We start from the raw sequence: 606 nt of genomic DNA, 5'->3' as shown, positions 1-606 counted from the left end.
AGATTTGAAACTCTCGAATCTCGACTAGTTCTGGTAAATAGAAATGGGACAAGTAGTTCTACTGTCCAAATCAATATTTCATTTTTGAGAGAATGGAAGTCATTCTGGCTTAGAACCCCTTCAGAAATGATGAGGGCTTTGAGCTCTTCTTTTTTTTCACTGTGCAGATATGAGTTATGTGTATTTTCTGAGGAGTCACAATTGGTAAATGTGTTGACATCCAGAGATTAGTTGTGTCATGCCTCTATTTTCCAAGGCTCACAGATTTAAAATATCTTGACAGTGACAATGAGAGTTGATGATGTAGGTTGCCAGACACTGACTTTTTTGGGAGTTATTGTTTTTATGTCCTAGAATCTACTTTCTTGAGAGTCTTAAAAAATTTGATAACATCTCATATTTCTCCTCTTCTGCCTAAAGGCAGAGAAATAAATTAAGGTGGCCTCTCAAGTCTCCTTTGAGCCCTAACCAGTCGGCATTTGCCACCTGTCCTGCAGGCTGCCAGATGGTGTTAACCATTAACCACAGGAAGCTCTATGGCCCCATGAAAATAGTAACTAATGAGAGGCATACTTAAAGTTGTTACGGGATCTGTTCACCTTTTTT

This window comes from Dama dama, chromosome 26 (genome assembly GCF_033118175.1).
Source record: "Dama dama isolate Ldn47 chromosome 26, ASM3311817v1, whole genome shotgun sequence".
NCBI classification, from domain to species: Eukaryota; Metazoa; Chordata; class Mammalia; order Artiodactyla; family Cervidae; genus Dama; species Dama dama.
Note: the sequence above shows the minus strand (reverse complement) of the source record.